Consider the following 23,426-nt stretch of genomic DNA (forward strand, 5'->3'; position numbering starts at 1 on the left):
GGGGACATGGTTGGGTCCACCCCTTTCCCGGTTATCCCCTCTAGGCCTTTTGGCTTAGATCAAGTGTAAAAAAAGAAAGGATCTTGCGACAGATCGCATCCTGAGGCACGTTTTTTTTTGTGTGAATACTTGCACTTGGGTGACTTGTGAGCACATACTGATACATACGTTCCCTATCTGGGGACCATAAATTAAATGGATTTTTGAGAAAGGGAGCTGATTTGGAAGCTTGCTTCTGTCGCCCTATGCATTGACCCGATGTGGCAGTATCTTCGGGTAGTGAACAGTGCACCACCCCATTCCAGTGTTAAACAAGAAAGATTCTCATTTAATCCTCCGTGGGTGAGAATTTGAGTTTGAGAATTGGAGACCAAAATGATGAGTTGCACTGACTGGTTTATGAACGTCTATTCATTTAGCGTTTTAATGACCATGTTTGCACACTGATTGGTGTAAAAAAATAAAATAAAACTAAATAATAATAATCTAGCACACCTGTGCAGGTTTGACATGACATGACAGGTAGCTGTCTTGTGGGTGGTGCTGAATCCTGTTAAATGACATGAGGGTCTCATGCCTATACACAAGGGTGTGTCATTGCTGTTGCTTGACCATGCATTGGTTTCTGTGGTCAGTGAATGATAAAAACCAAATTTACCATCCATTGATGGATGGGAAATCCGCCATGAGGCATTTGTTTTTAGAAACTGCTGCTCACAACCAATGTTGCAATGGAGTGTCTCCATCTGCTGGTGGTATTGGAAAGGCATTAGTGCTATGACAGGGTCTGAAGAAGAAGAAGAAGAAGACGGAAAAAAATATATATAAAAAGAAAAAGAGAGAGAGAGAGAGAGACTGACTTAGTGAGCGAGTGAGTGAGAGAGTGAGAGTGAGTGAGAGTGAATGAGTGAGTGAGTGATTGAGTGAGTGAGTGAGTGAGAACAAATGAGTTAAAACAAGTGAGTGAGAGAGATCGAATGAATGAAAGTCTGAATGACAGAAAGAAAAAAGGATGAAGAAAGAAGCATGAAGAAAAAAAAATGTATATGGAGTTGCTGACATGAGTGCAATCTACAAAGCCGTTGAGGCTGATCCTCATGGGAGGATTATTGCACCAGGACCCTTAGCACTTTTAAAATGCCATTCAATGCCACGGGCTAGATGTAAACTGCAGATGACCATGTTGTGGTAGTTACCATGGATACCCAAGTGATGTGTGAGCTAACACATAGGCCCAACAGATTCCAAGAAGGCCAGAATCACCAGCGGCACCACCATCGATTGTCAGGTCACCCGGATTCAGCAAATACCAGAGTCCAAAATGATGCAGGTTTATACTGTTAATTTTCAGTTTATCGTTACAGTTGGTGTTATTCCATGTCGGAAGGGACGCAGCTACAGCCAGTGGGGTAACTAGAGACAGGCAGGCAGCTATGTGCAACAAAGGTAGGCGTGTTGTTTTCATATGCAGATCTGAAATATTGTCTTATATGCAAGAGGAGGAGTGATGGGGGTTCAGGCAAAAGCCAGGCTATGGATTGCATTGCTAAATGCTCCATCAGAGTGCAATGGTCGCCTGTCCTTTTTTTAAGTGATGATGTGGGTTTAGCCTGTGCTGTATGTATGTATGGGTGGCTGACTGCCACCCACCCAGAAAGTGTATGGGAGGCTGGTTGGCTGCCAGCCTTCCTTCCATTCCTATGAGTAATGTGAGTGCTCATGAAGGGGACATGGTTGGGTCCACCCCTTTCCCGGTTATCCCCTCTAGGCCTTTTGGCTTAGATCAAGTGTAAAAAAAGAAAGGATCTTGCGACAGATCGCATCCTGAGGCACGTTTTTTTTTTGTGTGAATACTTGCACTTGGGTGACTTGTGAGCACATACTGATACATACGTTCCCTATCTGGGGACCATAAATTAAATGGATTTTTGAGAAAGGGAGCTGATTTGGAAGCTTGCTTCTGTCGCCCTATGCATTGACCCGATGTGGCAGTATCTTCGGGTAGTGAACAGTGCACCACCCCATTCCAGTGTTAAACAAGAAAGATTCTCATTTAATCCTCCGTGGGTGAGAATTTGAGTTTGAGAATTGGAGACCAAAATGATGAGTTGCACTGACTGGTTTATGAACGTCTATTCATTTAGCATTTCAATGACCATGTTTGCACACTGATTGGTGTAAAAAAATAAAATAAAACTAAATAATAATAATCTAGCACACCTGTGCAGGTTTGACATGACATGACAGGTAGCTGTCTTGTGGGTGGTGCTGAATCCTGTTAAATGACATGAGGGTCTCATGCCTATACACAAGGGTGTGTCATTGCTGTTGCTTGACCATGCATTGGTTTCTGTGGTCAGTGAATGATAAAAACAAAATTTACCATCCATTGATGGATGGGAAATCCGCCATGAGGCATTTGTTTTTAGAAACTGCTGCTCACAACCAATGTTGCAATGGAGTGTCTCCATCTGCTGGTGGTATTGGAAAGGCATTAGTGCTATGACAGGGTCTGAAGAAGAAGCAGAAGAAGAAGACGGAAAAAAATATATATAAAAAGAAAAAGAGAGAGAGAGAGAGAGACTGACTTAGTGAGCGAGTGAGTGAGAGAGTGAGAGTGAGTGAGAGTGAATGAGTGAGTGAGTGATTGAGTGAGTGAGTGAGTGAGAACAAATGAGTTAAAGCAAGTGAGTGAGAGAGATCGAATGAATGAAAGTCTGAATGACAGAAAGAAAAAAGGATGAAGAAAGAAGCATGAAGAAAAAAAAATGTATATGGAGTTGCTGACATGAGTGCAATCTACAAAGCCGTTGAGGCTGATCCTCATGGGAGGATTATTGCACCAGGACCCTTAGCACTTTTAAAATGCCATTCAATGCCACGGGCTAGATGTAAACTGCAGATGACCATGTTGTGGTAGTTACCATGGATACCCAAGTGATGTGTGAGCTAACACATAGGCCCAACAGATTCCAAGAAGGCCAGAATCACCAGCGGCACCACCATCGATTGTCAGGTCACCCGGATTCAGCAAATACCAGAGTCCAAAATGATGCAGGTTTATACTGTTAATTTTCAGTTTATCGTTACAGTTGGTGTTATTCCATGTCGGAAGGGACGCAGCTACAGCCAGTGGGGTAACTAGAGACAGGCAGGCAGCTATGTGCAACAAAGGTAGGCGTGTTGTTTTCATATGCAGATCTGAAATATTGTCTTATATGCAAGAGGAGGAGTGATGGGGGTTCAGGCAAAAGCCAGGCTATGGATTGCATTGCTAAATGCTCCATCAGAGTGCAATGGTCGCCTGTCCTTTTTTTAAGTGATGATGTGGGTTTAGCCTGTGCTGTATGTATGTATGGGTGGCTGACTGCCACCCACCCAGAAAGTGTATGGGAGGCTGGTTGGCTGCCAGCCTTCCTTCCATTCCTATGAGTAATGTGAGTGCTCATGAAGGGGACATGGTTGGGTCCACCCCTTTCCCGGTTATCCCCTCTAGGCCTTTTGGCTTAGATCAAGTGTAAAAAAAGAAAGGATCTTGCGACAGATCGCATCCTGAAGCACGTTTTTTTTTTGTGTGAATACTTGCACTTGGGTGACTTGTGAGCACATACTGATACATACGTTCCCTATCTGGGGACCATAAATTAAATGGATTTTTGAGAAAGGGAGCTGATTTGGAAGCTTGCTTCTGTCGCCCTATGCATTGACCCGATGTGGCAGTATCTTCGGGTAGTGAACAGTGCACCACCCCATTCCAGTGTTAAACAAGAAAGATTCTCATTTAATCCTCCGTGGGTGAGAATTTGAGTTTGAGAATTGGAGACCAAAATGATGAGTTGCACTGACTGGTTTATGAACGTCTATTCATTTAGCGTTTTAATGACCATGTTTGCACACTGATTGGTGTAAAAAAATAAAATAAAACTAAATAATAATAATCTAGCACACCTGTGCAGGTTTGACATGACATGACAGGTAGCTGTCTTGTGGGTGGTGCTGAATCCTGTTAAATGACATGAGGGTCTCATGCCTATACACAAGGGTGTGTCATTGCTGTTGCTTGACCATGCATTGGTTTCTGTGGTCAGTGAATGATAAAAACCAAATTTACCATCCATTGATGGATGGGAAATCCGCCATGAGGCATTTGTTTTTAGAAACTGCTGCTCACAACCAATGTTGCAATGGAGTGTCTCCATCTGCTGGTGGTATTGGAAAGGCATTAGTGCTATGACAGGGTCTGAAGAAGAAGAAGAAGAAGACGGAAAAAATATATATAAAAAGAAAAAGAGAGAGAGAGAGAGAGACTGACTTAGTGAGCGAGTGAGTGAGAGAGTGAGTGAGAGTGAATGAGTGAGTGAGTGATTGAGTGAGTGAGTGAGTGAGAACAAATGAGTTAAAGCAAGTGAGTGAGAGAGATCGAATGAATGAAAGTCTGAATGACAGAAAGAAAAAAGGATGAAGAAAGAAGCATGAAGAAAAAAAAATGTATATGGAGTTGCTGACATGAGTGCAATCTACAAAGCCGTTGAGGCTGATCCTCATGGGAGGATTATTGCACCAGGACCCTTAGCACTTTTAAAATGCCATTCAATGCCACGGGCTAGATGTAAACTGCAGATGACCATGTTGTGGTAGTTACCATGGATACCCAAGTGATGTGTGAGCTAACACATAGGCCCAACAGATTCCAAGAAGGCCAGAATCACCAGCGGCACCACCATCGATTGTCAGGTCACCCGGATTCAGCAAATACCAGAGTCCAAAATGATGCAGGTTTATACTGTTAATTTTCAGTTTATCGTTACAGTTGGTGTTATTCCATGTCGGAAGGGACGCAGCTACAGCCAGTGGGGTAACTAGAGACAGGCAGCTATGTGCAACAAAGGTAGGCGTGTTGTTTTCATATGCAGATCTGAAATATTGTCTTATATGCAAGAGGAGGAGTGATGGGGGTTCAGGCAAAAGTCGGGCTATGGATTGCATTGCTAAATGCTCCATCAGAGTGCAATGGTCGCCTGTCCTTTTTTTAAGTGATGATGTGGGTTTAGCCTGTGCTGTATGTATGTATGGGTGGCTGACTGCCACCCACCCAGAAAGTGTATGGGAGGCTGGTTGGCTGCCAGCCTTCCTTCCATTCCTATGAGTAATGTGAGTGCTCATGAAGGGGACATGGTTGGTTCCACCCCTTTCCCGGTTATCCCCTCTAGGCCTTTTGGCTTAGATCAAGTGTAAAAAAAGAAAGGATCTTGCGACAGATCGCATCCTGAGGCACGTTTTTTTTTGTGTGAATACTTGCACTTGGGTGACTTGTGAGCACATACTGATACATACGTTCCCTATCTGGGGACCATAAATTAAATGGATTTTTGAGAAAGGGAGCTGATTTGGAAGCTTGCTTCTGTCGCCCTATGCATTGACCCGATGTGGCAGTATCTTCGGGTAGTGAACAGTGCACCACCCCATTCCAGTGTTAAACAAGAAAGATTCTCATTTAATCCTCCGTGGGTGAGAATTTGAGTTTGAGAATTGGAGACCAAAATGATGAGTTGCACTGACTGGTTTATGAACGTCTATTCATTTAGCGTTTTAATGACCATGTTTGCACACTGATTGGTGTAAAAAAATAAAATAAAACTAAATAATAATAATCTAGCACACCTGTGCAGGTTTGACATGACATGCCAGGTAGCTGTCTTGTGGGTGGTGCTGAATCCTGTTAAATGACATGAGGGTCTCATGCCTATACACAAGGGTGTGTCATTGCTGTTGCTTGACCATGCATTGGTTTCTGTGGTCAGTGAATGATAAAAACAAAATTTACCATCCATTGATGGATGGGAAATCCGCCATGAGGCATTTGTTTTTAGAAACTGCTGCTCACAACCAATGTTGCAATGGAGTGTCTCCATCTGCTGGTGGTATTGGAAAGGCATTAGTGCTATGACAGGGTCTGAAGAAGAAGAAGAAGAAGAAGACGGAAAAAAATATATATAAAAAGAAAAAGAGAGAGAGAGAGAGAGACTGACTTAGTGAGCGAGTGAGTGAGAGAGTGAGAGTGAGTGAGAGTGAATGAGTGAGTGAGTGATTGAGTGAGTGAGTGAGTGAGTGAGTGAGAACAAATGAGTTAAAGCAAGTGAGTGAGAGAGATCGAATGAATGAAAGTCTGAATGACAGAAAGAAAAAAGGATGAAGAAAGAAGCATGAAGAAAAAAAAATGTATATGGAGTTGCTGACATGAGTGCAATCTACAAAGCCGTTGAGGCTGATCCTCATGGGAGGATTATTGCACCAGGACCCTTAGCACTTTTAAAATGCCATTCAATGCCACGGGCTAGATGTAAACTGCAGATGACCATGTTGTGGTAGTTACCATGGATACCCAAGTGATGTGTGAGCTAACACATAGGCCCAACAGATTCCAAGAAGGCCAGAATCACCAGCGGCACCACCATCGATTGTCAGGTCACCCGGATTCAGCAAACACCAGAGTCCAAAATGATGCAGGTTTATACTGTTAATTTTCAGTTTATCGTTACAGTTGGTGTTATTCCATGTCGGAAGGGACGCAGCTACATCCAGTGGGGTAACTAGAGACAGGCAGGCAGCTATGTGCAACAAAGGTAGGCGTGTTGTTTTCATATGCAGATCTGAAATATTGTCTTATATGCAAGAGGAGGAGTGATGGGGGTTCAGGCAAAAGCCAGGCTATGGATTGCATTGCTAAATGCTCCATCAGAGTGCAATGGTCGCCTGTCCTTTTTTTAAGTGATGATGTGGGTTTAGCCTGTGCTGTATGTATGTATGGGTGGCTGACTGCCACCCACCCAGAAAGTGTATGGGAGGCTGGTTGGCTGCCAGCCTTCCTTCCATTCCTATGAGTAATGTGAGTGCTCATGAAGGGGACATGGTTGGGTCCACCCCTTTCCCGGTTATCCCCTCTAGGCCTTTTGGCTTAGATCAAGTGTAAAAAAAGAAAGGATCTTGCGACAGATCGCATCCTGAGGCACGTTTTTTTTTTTTGTGTGAATACTTGCACTTGGGTGACTTGCGAGCACATACTGATACATACGTTCCCTATCTGGGGACCATAAATTAAATGGATTTTTGAGAAAGGGAGCTGATTTGGAAGCTTGCTTCTGTCGCCCTATGCATTGACCCGATGTGGCAGTATCTTCGGGTAGTGAACAGTGCACCACCCCATTCCAGTGTTAAACAAGAAAGATTCTCATTTAATCCTCCGTGGGTGAGAATTTGAGTTTGAGAATTGGAGACCAAAATGATGAGTTGCACTGACTGGTTTATGAACGTCTATTCATTTAGCGTTTTAATGACCATGTTTGCACACTGATTGGTGTAAAAAAATAAAATAAAACTAAATAATAATAATCTAGCACACCTGTGCAGGTTTGACATGACATGACAGGTAGCTGTCTTGTGGGTGGTGCTGAATCCTGTTAAATGACATGAGGGTCTCATGCCTATACACAAGGGTGTGTCATTGCTGTTGCTTGACCATGCATTGGTTTCTGTGGTCAGTGAATGATAAAAACAAAATTTACCATCCATTGATGGATGGGAAATCCGCCATGAGGCATTTGTTTTTAGAAACTGCTGCTCACAACCAATGTTGCAATGGAGTGTCTCCATCTGCTGGTGGTATTGGAAAGGCATTAGTGCTATGACAGGGTCTGAAGAAGAAGAAGAAGAAGAAGAAGAAGAAGAAGACGGAAAAAAAATATATATAAAAAGAAAAAGAGAGAGAGAGAGAGACTGACTTAGTGAGCGAGTGAGTGAGAGAGTGAGAGTGAGTGAGAGTGAATGAGTGAGTGAGTGATTGAGTGAGTGAGTGAGTGAGTGAGAACAAATGAGTTAAAGCAAGTGAGTGAGAGAGATCGAATGAATGAAAGTCTGAATGACAGAAATAAAAAAGGATGAAGAAAGAAGCATGAAGAAAAAAAAATGTATATGGAGTTGCTGACATGAGTGCAATCTACAAAGCCGTTGAGGCTGATCCTCATGGGAGGATTATTGCACCAGGACCCTTAGCACTTTTAAAATGCCATTCAATGCCACGGGCTAGATGTAAACTGCGGATGACCATGTTGTGGTAGTTACCATGGATACCCAAGTGATGTGTGAGCTAACACATAGGCCCAACAGATTCCAAGAAGGCCAGAATCACCAGCGGCACCACCATCGATTGTCAGGTCACCCGGATTCAGCAAATACCAGAGTCCAAAATGATGCAGGTTTATACTGTTAATTTTCAGTTTATCGTTACAGTTGGTGTTATTCCATGTCGGAAGGGACGCAGCTACAGCCAGTGGGGTAACTAGAGACAGGCAGGCAGCTATGTGCAACAAAGGTAGGCGTGTTGTTTTCATATGCAGATCTGAAATATTGTCTTATATGCAAGAGGAGGAGTGATGGGGGTTCAGGCAAAAGCCAGGCTATGGATTGCATTGCTAAATGCTCAATCAGAGTGCAATGGTCGCCTGTCCTTTTTTAAGTGATGATGTGGGTTTAGCCTGTGCTGTATGTATGTATGGGTGGCTGACTGCCACCCACCCAGAAAGTGTATGGGAGGCTGGTTGGCTGCCAGCCTTCCTTCCATTCCTATGAGTAATGTGAGTGCTCATGAAGGGGACATGGTTGGGTCCACCCCTTTCCCGGTTATCCCCTCTAGGCCTTTTGGCTTAGATCAAGTGTAAAAAAAAGAAAGGATCTTGCGACAGATCCCATCCTGAGGCACGTTTTTTTTTGTGTGAATACTTGCACTTGGGTGACTTGTGAGCACATACTGATACATACGTTCCCTATCTGGGGACTATAAATTAAATGGATTTTTGAGAAAGGGAGCTGATTTGGAAGCTTGCTTCTGTCGCCCTATGCATTGACCCGATGTGGCAGTATCTTCGGGTAGTGAACAGTGCACCACCCCATTCCAGTGTTAAACAAGAAAGATTCTCATTTAATCCTCCGTGGGTGAGAATTTGAGTTTGAGAATTGGAGACCAAAATGATGAGTTGCACTGACTGGTTTATGAACGTCTATTCATTTAGCGTTTTAATGACCATGTTTGCACACTGATTGGTGTAAAAAAATAAAATAAAACTAAATAATAATAATCTAGCACACCTGTGCAGGTTTGACATGACATGACAGGTAGCTGTCTTGTGGGTGGTGCTGAATCCTGTTAAATGACATGAGGGTCTCATGCCTATACACAAGGGTGTGTCATTGCTGTTGCTTGACCATGCAATGGTTTCTGTGGTCAGTGAATGATAAAAACAAAATTTACCATCCATTGATGGATGGGAAATCCGCCATGAGGCATTTGTTTTTAGAAACTGCTGCTCACAACCAATGTTGCAATGGAGTGTCTCCATCTGCTGGTGGTATTGGAAAGGCATTAGTGCTATGACAGGGTCTGAAGAAGAAGAAGAAGAAGAAGAAGACGGAAAAAAATATATATAAAAAGAAAAAGAGAGAGAGAGAGAGAGACTGACTTAGTGAGCGAGTGAGTGAGAGAGTGAGAGTGAGTGAGAGTGAATGAGTGAGTGAGTGATTGAGTGAGTGAGTGAGTGAGTGAGTGAGAACAAATGAGTTAAAGCAAGTAAGTGAGAGAGATCGAATGAATGAAAGTCTGAATGACAGAAAGAAAAAAGGATGAAGAAAGAAGCATGAAGAAAAAAAAATGTATATGGAGTTGCTGACATGAGTGCAATCTACAAAGCCGTTGAGGCTGATCCTCATGGGAGGATTATTGCACCAGGACCCTTAGCACTTTTAAAATGCCATTCAATGCCACGGGCTAGATGTAAACTGCAGATGACCATGTTGTGGTAGTTACCATGGATACCCAAGTGATGTGTGAGCTAACACATAGGCCCAACAGATTCCAAGAAGGCCAGAATCACCAGCGGCACCACCATCGATTGTCAGGTCACCCGGATTCAGCAAATACCAGAGTCCAAAATGATGCAGGTTTATACTGTTAATTTTCAGTTTATCGTTACAGTTGGTGTTATTCCATGTCGGAAGGGACGCAGCTACAGCCAGTGGGGTAACTAGAGACAGGCAGGCAGCTATGTGCAACAAAGGTAGGCGTGTTGTTTTCATATGCAGATCTGAAATATTGTCTTATATGCAAGAGGAGGAGTGATGGGGGTTCAGGCAAAAGCCAGGCTATGGATTGCATTGCTAAATGCTCCATCAGAGTGCAATGGTCGCCTGTCCTTTTTTTAAGTGATGATGTGGGTTTAGCCTGTGCTGTATGTATGTATGGGTGGCTGACTGCCACCCACCCAGAAAGTGTATGGGAGGCTGGTTGGCTGCCAGCCTTCCTTCCATTCCTATGAGTAATGTGAGTGCTCATGAAGGGGACATGGTTGGGTCCACCCCTTTCCCGGTTATCCCTTCTAGGCCTTTTGGCTTAGATCAAGTGTAAAAAAAGAAAGGATCTTGCGACAGATCGCATCCTGAGGCACGTTTTTTTTTTGTGTGAATACTTGCACTTGGGTGACTTGTGAGCACATACTGATACATAGGTTCCCTATCTGGGGACCATAAATTAAATGGATTTTTGAGAAAGGGAGCTGATTTGGAAGCTTGCTTCTGTTGCCCTATGCATTGACCCGATGTGGCAGTATCTTCGGGTAGTGAACAGTGCACCACCCCATTCCAGTGTTAAACAAGAAAGATTCTCATTTAATCCTCCGTGGGTGAGAATTTGAGTTTGAGAATTGGAGACCAAAATGATGAGTTGCACTGACTGGTTTATGAACGTCTATTCATTTAGCGTTTTAATGACCATGTTTGCACACTGATTGGTGTAAAAAAAAAAAAAAAAACTAAATAATAATAATCTAGCACACCTGTGCAGGTTTGACATGACATGACAGGTAGCTGTCTTGTGGGTGGTGCTGAATCCTGTTAAATGACATGAGGGTCTCATGCCTATACACAAGGGTGTGTCATTGCTGTTGCTTGACCATGCATTGGTTTCTGTGGTCAGTGAATGATAAAAACAAAATTTACCATCCATTGATGGATGGGAAATCCGCCATGAGGCATTTGTTTTTAGAAACTGCTGCTCACAAACAATGTTGCAATGGAGTGTCTCCATCTGCTGGTGGTATTGGAAAGGCATTAGTGCTATGACAGGGTCTGAAGAAGAAGAAGAAGAAGACGGAAAAAAATATATATAAAAAGAAAAAGAGAGAGAGAGAGAGAGACTGACTTAGTGAGCGAGTGAGTGAGAGCGTGAGAGTGAGTGAGAGTGAATGAGTGAGTGAGTGAGTGAGTGATTGAGTGAGTGAGTGAGTGAGTGAGAACAAATGAGTTAAAGCAAGTGAGTGAGAGAGATCGAATGAATGAAAGTCTGAATGACAGAAAGAAAAAAGGATGAAGAAAGAAGCATGAAGAAAAAAAATGTATATGGAGTTGCTGACATGAGTGCAATCTACAAAGCCATTGAGGCTGATCCTCATGGGAGGATTATTGCACCAGGACCCTTAGCACTTTTAAAATGCCATTCAATGCCACGGGCTAGATGTAAACTGCAGATGACCATGTTGTGGTAGTTACCATGGATACCCAAGTGATGTGTGAGCTAACACATAGGCCCAACAGATTCCAAGAAGGCCAGAATCACCAGCGGCACCACCATCGATTGTCAGGTCACCCGGATTCAGCAAATACCAGAGTCCAAAATGATGCAGGTTTATACTGTTAATTTTCAGTTTATCGTTACAGTTGGTGTTATTCCATGTCGGAAGGGACGCAGCTACAGCCAGTGGGGTAACTAGAGACAGGCAGGCAGCTATGTGCAACAAAGGTAGGCGTGTTGTTTTCATATGCAGATCTGAAATATTGTTTTATATGCAAGAGGAGGAGTGATGGGGGTTCAGGCAAAAGCCAGGCTATGGATTGCATTGCTAAATGCTCCATCAGAGTGCAATGGTCGCCTGTCCTTTTTTTAAGTGATGATGTGGGTTTAGCCTGTGCTGTATGTATGTATGGGTGGCTGACTGCCACCCACCCAGAAAGTGTATGGGAGGCTGGTTGGCTGCCAGCCTTCCTTCCATTCCTATGAGTAATGTGAGTGCTCATGAAGGGGACATGGTTGGGTCCACCCCTTTCCCGGTTATCCCCTCTAGGCCTTTTGGCTTAGATCAAGTGTAAAAAAAAGAAAGGATCTTGCGACAGATCGCATCCTGAGGCACGTTTTTTTTTGTGTGAATACTTGCACTTGGGTGACTTGTGAGCACATACTGATACATACGTTCCCTATCTGGGGACCATAAATTAAATGGATTTTTGAGAAAGGGAGCTGATTTGGAAGCTTGCTTCTGTCGCCCTATGCATTGACCCGATGTGGCAGTATCTTCGGGTAGTGAACAGTGCACCACCCCATTCCAGTGTTAAACAAGAAAGATTCTCATTTAATCCTCCGTGGGTGAGAATTTGAGTTTGAGAATTGGAGACCAAAATGATGAGTTGCACTGACTGGTTTATGAACGTCTATTCATTTAGCGTTTTAATGACCATGTTTGCACACTGATTGGTGTAAAAAAATAAAATAAAACTAAATAATAATAATCTAGCACACCTGTGCAGGTTTGACATGACATGACAGGTAGCTGTCTTGTGGGTGGTGCTGAATCCTGTTAAATGACATGAGGGTCTCATGCCTATACACAAGGGTGTGTCATTGCTGTTGCTTGACCATGCATTGGTTTCTGTGGTCAGTGAATGATAAAAACAAAATTTACCATCCATTGATGGATGGGAAATCCGCCATGAGGCATTTGTTTTTAGAAACTGCTGCTCACAACCAATGTTGCAATGGAGTGTCTCCATCTGCTGGTGGTATTGGAAAGGCATTAGTGCTATGACAGGGTCTGAAGAAGAAGAAGAAGAAGACGGAAAAAAATATATATAAAAAGAAAAAGAGAGAGAGAGAGAGAGACTGACTTAGTGAGCGAGTGAGTGAGAGAGTGAGAGTGAGTGAGAGTGAATGAGTGAGTGAGTGATTGAGTGAGTGAGTGAGTGAGAACAAATGAGTTAAAGCAAGTGAGTGAGAGAGATCGAATGAATGAAAGTCTGAATGACAGAAAGAAAAAAGGATGAAGAAAGAAGCATGAAGAAAAAAAAATGTATATGGAGTTGCTGACATGAGTGCAATCTACAAAGCCGTTGAGGCTGATCCTCATGGGAGGATTATTGCACCAGGACCCTTAGCACTTTTAAAATGCCATTCAATGCCACGGGCTAGATGTAAACTGCAGATGACCATGTTGTGGTAGTTACCATGGATACCCAAGTGATGTGTGAGCTAACACATAGGCCCAACAGATTCCAAGAAGGCCAGAATCACCAGCGGCACCACCATCGATTGTCAGGTCACCCGGATTCAGCAAATACCAGAGTCCAAAATGATGCAGGTTTATACTGTTAATTTTCAGTTTATCGTTACAGTTGGTGTTATTCCATGTCGGAAGGGACGCAGCTACAGCCAGTGGGGTAACTAGAGACAGGCAGGCAGCTATGTGCAACAAAGGTAGGCGTGTTGTTTTCATATGCAGATCTGAAATATTGTCTTATATGCAAGAGGAGGAGTGATGGGGGTTCAGGCAAAAGCCAGGCTATGGATTGCATTGCTAAATGCTCCATCAGAGTGCAATGGTCGCCTGTCCTTTTTTTAAGTGATGATGTGGGTTTAGCCTGTGCTGTATGTATGTATGGGTGGCTGACTGCCACCCACCCAGAGAGTGTATGGGAGGCTGGTTGGCTGCCAGCCTTCCTTCCATTCCTATGAGTAATGTGAGTGCTCATGAAGGGGACATGGTTGGGTCCACCCCTTTCCCGGTTATCCCCTCTAGGCCTTTTGGCTTAGATCAAGTGTAAAAAAAGAAAGGATCTTGCGACAGATCGCATCCTGAGGCACGTTTTTTTTTGTGTGAATACTTGCACTTGGGTGACTTGTGAGCACATACTGATACATACGTTCCCTATCTGGGGACCATAAATTAAATGGATTTTTGAGAAAGGGAGCTGATTTGGAAGCTTGCTTCTGTCGCCCTATGCATTGACCCGATGTGGCAGTATCTTCGGGTAGTGAACAGTGCACCACCCCATTCCAGTGTTAAACAAGAAAGATTCTCATTTAATCCTCCGTGGGTGAGAATTTGAGTTTGAGAATTGGAGACCAAAATGATGAGTTGCACTGACTGGTTTATGAACGTCTATTCATTTAGCGTTTTAATGACCATGTTTGCACACTGATTGGTGTAAAAAAATAAAATAAAACTAAATAATAATAATCTAGCACACCTGTGCAGGGTTGACATGACATGCCAGGTAGCTGTCTTGTGGGTGGTGCTGAATCCTGTTAAATGACATGAGGGTCTCATGCCTATACACAAGGGTGTGTCATTGCTGTTGCTTGACCATGCATTGGTTTCTGTGGTCAGTGAATGATAAAAACAAAATTTACCATCCATTGATGGATGGGAAATCCGCCATGAGGCATTTGTTTTTAGAAACTGCTGCTCACAAGCAATGTTGCAATGGAGTGTCTCCATCTGCTGGTGGTATTGGAAAGGCATTAGTGCTATGACAGGGTCTGAAGAAGAAGAAGAAGAAGAAGACGGAAAAAAATATATATAAAAAGAAAAAGAGAGAGAGAGAGAGAGACTGACTTAGTGAGCGAGTGAGTGAGAGAGTGAGAGTGAGTGAGAGTGAATGAGTGAGTGATTGAGTGAGTGAGTGAGTGAGTGAGAACAAATGAGTTAAAGCAAGTGAGTGAGAGAGATCGAATGAATGAAAGTCTGAATGACAGAAAGAAAAAAGGATGAAGAAAGAAGCATGAAGAAAAAAAAATGTATATGGAGTTGCTGACATGAGTGCAATCTACAAAGCCGTTGAGGCTGATCCTCATGGGAGGATTATTGCACCAGGACCCTTAGCACTTTTAAAATGCCATTCAATGCCACGGGCTAGATGTAAACTGCAGATGACCATGTTGTGGTAGTTACCATGGATACCCAAGTGATGTGTGAGCTAACACATAGGCCCAACAGATTCCAAGAAGGCCAGAATCACCAGCGGCACCACCATCGATTGTCAGGTCACCCGGATTCAGCAAATACCAGAGTCCAAAATGATGCAGGTTTATACTGTTAATTTTCAGTTTATCGTTACAGTTGGTGTTATTCCATGTCGGAAGGGACGCAGCTACAGCCAGTGGGGTAACTAGAGACAGGCAGGCAGCTATGTGCAACAAAGGTAGGCGTGTTGTTTTCATATGCAGATCTGAAATATTGTCTTATATGCAAGAGGAGGAGTGATGGGGGTTCAGGCAAAAGCCAGGCTATGGATTGCATTGCTAAATGCTCAATCAGAGTGCAATGGTCGCCTGTCCTTTTTTAAGTGATGATGTGGGTTTAGCCTGTGCTGTATGTATGTATGGGTGGCTGACTGCCACCCACCCAGAAAGTGTATGGGAGGCTGGTTGGCTGCCAGCCTTCCTTCCATTCCTATGAGTAATGTGAGTGCTCATGAAGGGGACATGGTTGGGTCCACCCCTTTCCCGGTTATCCCCTCTAGGCCTTTTGGCTTAGATCAAGTGTAAAAAAAGAAAGGATCTTGCGACAGATCGCATCCTGAGGCACGTTTTTTTTTGTGTGAATACTTGCACTTGGGTGACTTGTGAGCACATACTGATACATACGTTCCCTATCTGGGGACTATAAATTAAATGGATTTTTGAGAAAGGGAGCTGATTTGGAAGCTTGCTTCTGTCGCCCTATGCATTGACCCGATGTGGCAGTATCTTCGGGTAGTGAACAGTGCACCACCCCATTCCAGTGTTAAACAAGAAAGATTCTCATTTAATCCTCCGTGGGTGAGAATTTGAGTTTGAGAATTGGAGACCAAAATGATGAGTTGCACTGACTGGTTTATGAACGTCTATTCATTTAGCGTTTTAATGACCATGTTTGCACACTGATTGGTGTAAAAAAATAAAATAAAACTAAATAATAATAATCTAGCACACCTGTGCAGGTTTGACATGACATGACAGGTAGCTGTCTTGTGGGTGGTGCTGAATCCTGTTAAATGACATGAGGGTCTCATGCCTATACACAAGGGTGTGTCATTGCTGTTGCTTGACCATGCATTGGTTTCTGTGGTCAGTGAATGATAAAAACAAAATTTACCATCCATTGATGGATGGGAAATCCGCCATGAGGCATTTGTTTTTAGAAACTGCTGCTCACAACCAATGTTGCAATGGAGTGTCTCCATCTGCTGGTGGTATTGGAAAGGCATTAGTGCTATGACAGGGTCTGAAGAAGAAGAAGAAGAAGACGGAAAAAAATATATATAAAAAGAAAAAGAGAGAGAGAGAGAGAGACTGACTTAGTGAGCGAGTGAGTGAGAGAGTGAGAGTGAGTGAGAGTGAATGAGTGAGTGAGTGATTGAGTGAGTGAGTGAGTGAGTGAGAACAAATGAGTTAAAGCAAGTAAGTGAGAGAGATCGAATGAATGAAAGTCTGAATGACAGAAAGAAAAAAGGATGAAGAAAGAAGCATGAAGAAAAAAAAATGTATATGGAGTTGCTGACATGAGTGCAATCTACAAAGCCGTTGAGGCTGATCCTCATGGGAGGATTATTGCACCAGGACCCTTAGCACTTTTAAAATGCCATTCAATGCCACGGGCTAGATGTAAACTGCAGATGACCATGTTGTGGTAGTTACCATGGATACCCAAGTGATGTGTGAGCTAACACATAGGCCCAACAGATTCCAAGAAGGCCAGAATCACCAGCGGCACCACCATCGATTGTCAGGTCACCCGGATTCAGCAAATACCAGAGTCCAAAATGATGCAGGTTTATACTGTTAATTTTCAGTTTATCGTTACAGTTGGTGTTATTCCATGTCGGAAGGGACGCAGCTACAGCCAGTGGGGTAACTAGAGACAGGCAGGCAGCTATGTGCAACAAAGGTAGGCGTGTTGTTTTCATATGCAGATCTGAAATATTGTCTTATATGCAAGAGGAGGAGTGATGGGGGTTCAGGCAAAAGCCAGGCTATGGATTGCATTGCTAAATGCTCCATCAGAGTGCAATGGTCGCCTGTCCTTTTTTTAAGTGATGATGTGGGTTTAGCCTGTGCTGTATGTATGTATGGGTGGCTGACTGCCACCCACCCAGAAAGTGTATGGGAGGCTGGTTGGCTGCCAGCCTTCCTTCCATTCCTATGAGTAATGTGAGTGCTCATGAAGGGGACATGGTTGGGTCCACCCCTTTCCCGGTTATCCCCTCTAGGCCTTTTGGCTTAGATCAAGTGTAAAAAAAAGAAAGGATCTTGCGACAGATCGCATCCTGAGGCACGTTTTTTTTTGTGTGAATACTTGCACTTGGGTGACTTGTGAGCACATACTGATACATACGTTCCCTATCTGGGGACCATAAATTAAATGGATTTTTGAGAAAGGGAGCTGATTTGGAAGCTTGCTTCTGTCGCCCTATGCATTGACCCGATGTGGCAGTATCTTCGGGTAGTGAACAGTGCACCACCCCATTCCAGTGTTAAACAAGAAAGATTCTCATTTAATCCTCCGTGGGTGAGAATTTGAGTTTGAGAATTGGAGACCAAAATGATGAGTTGCACTGACTGGTTTATGAACGTCTATTCATTTAGCGTTTTAATGACCATGTTTGCACACTGATTGGTGTAAAAAAATAAAATAAAACTAAATAATAATAATCTAGCACACCTGTGCAGGTTTGACATGACATGACAGGTAGCTGTCTTGTGGGTGGTGCTGAATCCTGTTAAATGACATGAGGGTCTCATGCCTATACACAAGGGTGTGTCATTGCTGTTGCTTGACCATGCATTGGTTTCTGTGGTCAGTGAATGATAAAAACTAAATTTACCATCCATTGATGGATGGGAAATCCGCCATGAGGCATTTGTTTTTAGAAACTGCTGCTCACAACCAATGTTGCAATGGAGTGTCTCCATCTGCTGGTGGTATTGGAAAGGCATTAGTGCTATGACAGGGTCTGAAGAAGAAGAAGAAGAAGACGGAAAAAAATATATATAAAAAGAAAAAGAGAGAGAGAGAGAGAGACTGACTTAGTGAGCGAGTGAGTGAGAGAGTGAGAGTGAGTGAGAGTGAATGAGTGAGTGATTGAGTGAGTGAGTGAGTGAGTGAGTGAGAACAAATGAGTTAAAGCAAGTGAGTGAGAGAGATCGAATGAATGAAAGTCTGAATGACAGAAAGAAAAAAGGATGAAGAAAGAAGCATGAAGAAAAAAAAATGTATATGGAGTTGCTGACATGAGTGCAATCTACAAAGCCGTTGAGGCTGATCCTCATGGGAGGATTATTGCACCAGGACCCTTAGCACTTTTAAAATGCCATTCAATGCCACGGGCTAGATGTAAACTGCAGATGACCATGTTGTGGTAGTTACCATGGATACCCAAGTGATGTGTGAGCTAACACATAGGCCCAACAGATTCCAAGAAGGCCAGAATCACCAGCGGCACCACCATCGATTGTCAGGTCACCCGGATTCAGCAAATACCAGAGTCCAAAATGATGCAGGTTTATACTGTTAATTTTCAGTTTATCGTTACAGTTGGTGTTATTCCATGTCGGAAGGGACGCAGCTACAGCCAGTGGGGTAACTAGAGACAGGCAGGCAGCTATGTGCAACAAAGGTAGGCGTGTTGTTTTCATATGCAGATCTGAAATATTGTCTTATATGCAAGAGGAGGAGTGATGGGGGTTCAGGCAAAAGCCAGGCTATGGATTGCATTGCTAAATGCTCCATCAGAGTGCAATGGTCGCCTGTCCTTTTTTTAAGTGATGATGTGGGTTTAGCCTGTGCTGTATGTATGTATGGGTGGCTGACTGCCACCCACCCAGAAAATGTATGGGAGGCTGGTTGGCTGCCAGCCTTCCTTCCATTCCTATGAGTAATGTGAGTGCTCATGAAGGGGACATGGTTGGGTCCACCCCTTTCCCGGTTATCCCCTCTAGGCCTTTTGGCTTAGATCAAGTGTAAAAAAAGAAAGGATCTTGCGACAGATCGCATCCTGAGGCACGTTTTTTTTTGTGTGAATACTTGCACTTGGGTGACTTGTGAGCACATACTGATACATACGTTCCCTATCTGGGGACCATAAATTAAATGGATTTTTGAGAAAGGGAGCTGATTTGGAAGCTTGCTTCTGTCGCCCTATGCATTGACCCGATGTGGCAGTATCTTCGGGTAGTGAACAGTGCACCACCCCATTCCAGTGTTAAACAAGAAAGATTCTCATTTAATCCTCCGTGGGTGAGAATTTGAGTTTGAGAATTGGAGACCAAAATGATGAGTTGCACTGACTGGTTTATGAACGTCTATTCATTTAGCGTTTTAATGACCATGTTTGCACACTGATTGGTGTAAAAAAATAAAATAAAACTAAATAATAATAATCTAGCACACCTGTGCAGGTTTGACATGACATGACAGGTAGCTGTCTTGTGGGTGGTGCTGAATCCTGTTAAATGACATGAGGGTCTCATGCCTATACACAAGGGTGTGTCATTGCTGTTGCTTGACCATGCATTGGTTTCTGTGGTCAGTGAATGATAAAAACAAAATTTACCATCCATTGATGGATGGGAAATCCGCCATGAGGCATTTGTTTTTAGAAACTGCTGCTCACAACCAATGTTGCAATGGAGTGTCTCCATCTGCTGGTGGTATTGGAAAGGCATTAGTGCTATGACAGGGTCTGAAGAAGAAGAAGAAGACGGAAAAAAAATATATATAAAAAGAAAAAGAGAGAGAGAGAGAGAGACTGACTTAGTGAGCGAGTGAGTGAGAGAGTGAGAGTGAGTGAGAGTGAATGAGTGAGTGAGTGATTGAGTGAGTGAGTGAGTGAGAACAAATGAGTTAAAGCAAGTGAGTGAGAGAGATCGAATGAATGAAAGTCTGAATGACAGAAAGAAAAAAGGATGAAGAAAGAAGCATGAAGAAAAAAAAATGTATATGGAGTTGCTGACATGAGTGCAATCTACAAAGCCGTTGAGGCTGATCCTCATGGGAGGATTATTGCACCAGGACCCTTAGCACTTTTAAAATGCCATTCAATGCCACGGGCTAGATGTAAACTGCAGATGACCATGTTGTGGTAGTTACCATGGATACCCAAGTGATGTGTGAGCTAACACATAGGCCCAACAGATTCCAAGAAGGCCAGAATCACCAGCGGCACCACCATCGATTGTCAGGTCACCCGGATTCAGCAAATACCAGAGTCCAAAATGATGCAGGTTTATACTGTTAATTTTCAGTTTATCGTTACAGTTGGTGTTATTCCATGTCGGAAGGGATGCAGCTACAGCCAGTGGGGTAACTAGAGACAGGCAGGCAGCTATGTGCAACAAAGGTAGGCGTGTTGTTTTCATATGCAGATCTGAAATATTGTCTTATATGCAAGAGGAGGAGTGATGGGGGTTCAGGCAAAAGCCAGGCTATGGATTGCATTGCTAAATGCTCCATCAGAGTGCAATGGTCGCCTGTCCTTTTTTTAAGTGATGATGTGGGTTTAGCCTGTGCTGTATGTATGTATGGGTGGCTGACTGCCACCCACCCAGAAAGTGTATGGGAGGCTGGTTGGCTGCCAGCCTTCCTTCCATTCCTATGAGTAATGTGAGTGCTCATGAAGGGGACATGGTTGGGTCCACCCCTTTCCCGGTTATCCCCTCTAGGCCTTTTGGCTTAGATCAAGTGTAAAAAAAGAAAGGATCTTGCGACAGATCGCATCCTGAGGCACGTTTTTTTTTGTGTGAATACTTGCACTTGGGTGACTTGTGAGCACATACTGATACATACGTTCCCTATCTGGGGACCATAAATTAAATGGATTTTTGAGAAAGGGAGCTGATTTGGAAGCTTGCTTCTGTCGCCCTATGCATTGACCCGATGTGGCAGTATCTTCGGGTAGTGAACAGTGCACCACCCCATTCCAGTGTTAAACAAGAAAGATTCTCATTTAATCCTCCGTGGGTGAGAATTTGAGTTTGAGAATTGGAGACCAAAATGATGAGTTGCACTGACTGGTTTATGAACGTCTATTCATTTAGCGTTTTAATGACCATGTTTGCACACTGATTGGTGTAAAAAAATAAAATAAAACTAAATAATAATAATCTAGCACACCTGTGCAGGTTTGACATGACATGACAGGTAGCTGTCTTGTGGGTGGTGCTGAATCCTGTTAAATGACATGAGGGTCTCATGCCTATACACAAGGGTGTGTCATTGCTGTTGCTTGACCATGCATTGGTTTCTGTGGTCAGTGAATGATAAAAACAAAATTTACCATCCATTGATGGATGGGAAATCCGCCATGAGGCATTTGTTTTTAGAAACTGCTGCTCACAACCAATGTTGCAATGGAGTGTCTCCATCTGCTGGTGGTATTGGAAAGGCATTAGTGCTATGACAGGGTCTGAAGAAGAAGAAGAAGACGGAAAAAAAATATATATAAAAAGAAAAAGAGAGAGAGAGAGAGAGACTGACTTAGTGAGCGAGTGAGTGAGAGAGTGAGAGTGAGTGAGAGTGAATGAGTGAGTGAGTGATTGAGTGAGTGAGTGAGAACAAATGAGTTAAAGCAAGTGAGTGAGAGAGATCGAATGAATGAAAGTCTGAATGACAGAAAGAAAAAAGGATGAAGAAAGAAGCATGAAGAAAAAAAAATGTATATGGAGTTGCTGACATGAGTGCAATCTACAAAGCCGTTGAGGCTGATCCTCATGGGAGGATTATTGCACCAGGACCCTTAGCACTTTTAAAATGCCATTCAATGCCACGGGCTAGATGTAAACTGCAGATGACCATGTTGTGGTAGTTACCATGGATACCCAAGTGATGTGTGAGCTAACACATAGGCCCAACAGATTCCAAGAAGGCCAGAATCACCAGCGGCACCACCATCGATTGTCAGGTCACCCGGATTCAGCAAATACCAGAGTCCAAAATGATGCAGGTTTATACTGTTAATTTTCAGTTTATCGTTACAGTTGGTGTTATTCCATGTCGGAAGGGATGCAGCTACTGCCAGTGGGGTAACTAGAGACAGGCAGGCAGCTATGTGCAACAAAGGTAGGCGTGTTGTTTTCATATGCAGATCTGAAATATTGTCTTATATGCAAGAGGAGGAGTGATGGGGGTTCAGGCAAAAGCCAGGCTATGGATTGCATTGCTAAATGCTCCATCAGAGTGCAATGGTCGCCTGTCCTTTTTTTAAGTGATGATGTGGGTTTAGCCTGTGCTGTATGTATGTATGGGTGGCTGACTGCCACCCACCCAGAAAGTGTATGGGAGGCTGGTTGGCTGCCAGCCTTCCTTCCATTCCTATGAGTAATGTGAGTGCTCATGAAGGGGACATGGTTGGGTCCACCCCTTTCCCGGTTATCCCCTCTAGGCCTTTTGGCTTAGATCAAGTGTAAAAAAAGAAAGGATCTTGCGACAGATCGCATCCTGAGGCACGTTTTTTTTTGTGTGAATACTTGCACTTGGGTGACTTGTGAGCACATACTGATACATACGTTCCCTATCTGGGGACCATAAATTAAATGGATTTTTGAGAAAGGGAGCTGATTTGGAAGCTTGCTTCTGTCGCCCTATGCATTGACCCGATGTGGCAGTATCTTCGGGTAGTGAACAGTGCACCACCCCATTCCAGTGTTAAACAAGAAAGATTCTCATTTAATCCTCCGTGGGTGAGAATTTGAGTTTGAGAATTGGAGACCAAAATGATGAGTTGCACTGACTGGTTTATGAACGTCTATTCATTTAGCGTTTTAATGACCATGTTTGCACACTGATTGGTGTAAAAAAATAAAATAAAACTAAATAATAATAATCTAGCACACCTGTGCAGGTTTGACATGACATGACAGGTAGCTGTCTTGTGGGTGGTGCTGAATCCTGTTAAATGACATGAGGGTCTCATGCCTATACACAAGGGTGTGTCATTGCTGTTGCTTGACCATGCATTGGTTTCTGTGGTCAGTGAATGATAAAAACAAAATTTACCATCCATTGATGGATGGGAAATCCGCCATGAGGCATTTGTTTTTAGAAACTGCTGCTCACAACCAATGTTGCAATGGAGTGTCTCCATCTGCTGGTGGTATTGGAAAGGCATTAGTGCTATGACAGGGTCTGAAGAAGAAGAAGAAGAAGAAGACGGAAAAAAATATATATAAAAAGAAAAAGAGAGAGAGAGAGAGAGACTGACTTAGTGAGCGAGTGAGTGAGAGAGTGAGAGTGAGTGAGAGTGAATGAGTGAGTGATTGAGTGAGTGAGTGAGTGAGTGAGAACAAATGAGTTAAA

At 43.3% G+C, this 23,426-nt stretch overlaps 14 pseudogenes; all 14 read left to right on the forward strand.

Moving 5' to 3' along the window:
- The first annotated feature begins 33 nt into the window (after positions 1-33).
- Positions 34-297, forward strand: LOC130287467 (U2 spliceosomal RNA; annotated as a pseudogene).
- A 1,460-nt stretch (positions 298-1,757) lies between these two features.
- LOC130288147 (U2 spliceosomal RNA) lies at positions 1,758-2,022 on the forward strand (annotated as a pseudogene).
- Positions 2,023-3,485: 1,463 nt separating this feature from the next.
- On the forward strand, positions 3,486-3,750 carry LOC130288178 (U2 spliceosomal RNA; annotated as a pseudogene).
- Positions 3,751-5,199: 1,449 nt separating this feature from the next.
- LOC130287468 (U2 spliceosomal RNA) lies at positions 5,200-5,463 on the forward strand (annotated as a pseudogene).
- Positions 5,464-6,934: 1,471 nt separating this feature from the next.
- Positions 6,935-7,201, forward strand: LOC130288419 (U2 spliceosomal RNA; annotated as a pseudogene).
- A 1,477-nt stretch (positions 7,202-8,678) lies between these two features.
- Positions 8,679-8,943, forward strand: LOC130286980 (U2 spliceosomal RNA; annotated as a pseudogene).
- Positions 8,944-10,417: 1,474 nt separating this feature from the next.
- LOC130286299 (U2 spliceosomal RNA) lies at positions 10,418-10,682 on the forward strand (annotated as a pseudogene).
- A 1,471-nt stretch (positions 10,683-12,153) lies between these two features.
- On the forward strand, positions 12,154-12,418 carry LOC130288588 (U2 spliceosomal RNA; annotated as a pseudogene).
- Positions 12,419-13,878: 1,460 nt separating this feature from the next.
- Positions 13,879-14,142, forward strand: LOC130287469 (U2 spliceosomal RNA; annotated as a pseudogene).
- A 1,462-nt stretch (positions 14,143-15,604) lies between these two features.
- On the forward strand, positions 15,605-15,868 carry LOC130286678 (U2 spliceosomal RNA; annotated as a pseudogene).
- A 1,464-nt stretch (positions 15,869-17,332) lies between these two features.
- Positions 17,333-17,597, forward strand: LOC130288589 (U2 spliceosomal RNA; annotated as a pseudogene).
- A 1,464-nt stretch (positions 17,598-19,061) lies between these two features.
- On the forward strand, positions 19,062-19,325 carry LOC130287470 (U2 spliceosomal RNA; annotated as a pseudogene).
- Positions 19,326-20,783: 1,458 nt separating this feature from the next.
- LOC130287471 (U2 spliceosomal RNA) lies at positions 20,784-21,047 on the forward strand (annotated as a pseudogene).
- Positions 21,048-22,501: 1,454 nt separating this feature from the next.
- Positions 22,502-22,765, forward strand: LOC130287472 (U2 spliceosomal RNA; annotated as a pseudogene).
- The last annotated feature ends 661 nt before the right edge of the window (positions 22,766-23,426 follow it).

The sequence above is a fragment of the Hyla sarda genome, chromosome 8, assembly GCF_029499605.1.
Source record: "Hyla sarda isolate aHylSar1 chromosome 8, aHylSar1.hap1, whole genome shotgun sequence".
In the NCBI taxonomy this organism is placed as follows: Eukaryota; Metazoa; Chordata; class Amphibia; order Anura; family Hylidae; genus Hyla; species Hyla sarda.